Genomic DNA, 344 nt, shown 5'->3' with positions numbered 1-344 from the left:
CCCGCCCACCACTCCTCCACGAGAATGCCACGAAAACTAAAGTAATGTTCACTATTGCACTGCGATTTTTTTTTTTTTTTTATCCTTCGCGAGATTAATGAATGTTCGTACCAAAACTTATAAGTATTCACATCCGTACTTATATCATTCTTGTTTCCACTGCTTGTAATTCTTGCATGCTTAAAAGTTGCGTTCGAAGGATAATTTTTTTTGAGGAACGATGAAAGGGCATAAGCGATGTATTTTTCTTTTTCTCAAAATAGCCGAGAAATATTTTCGGATTAAAACGTAAACCAGGTTACTCATAATGACGTCATTCTTGTTTTACATGCCAGATAAACCCT

The sequence above is a fragment of the Penaeus monodon genome, chromosome 28 (genome assembly GCF_015228065.2).
Source record: "Penaeus monodon isolate SGIC_2016 chromosome 28, NSTDA_Pmon_1, whole genome shotgun sequence".
NCBI classification, from domain to species: domain Eukaryota; kingdom Metazoa; phylum Arthropoda; class Malacostraca; order Decapoda; family Penaeidae; genus Penaeus; species Penaeus monodon.
Note: the sequence above shows the minus strand (reverse complement) of the source record.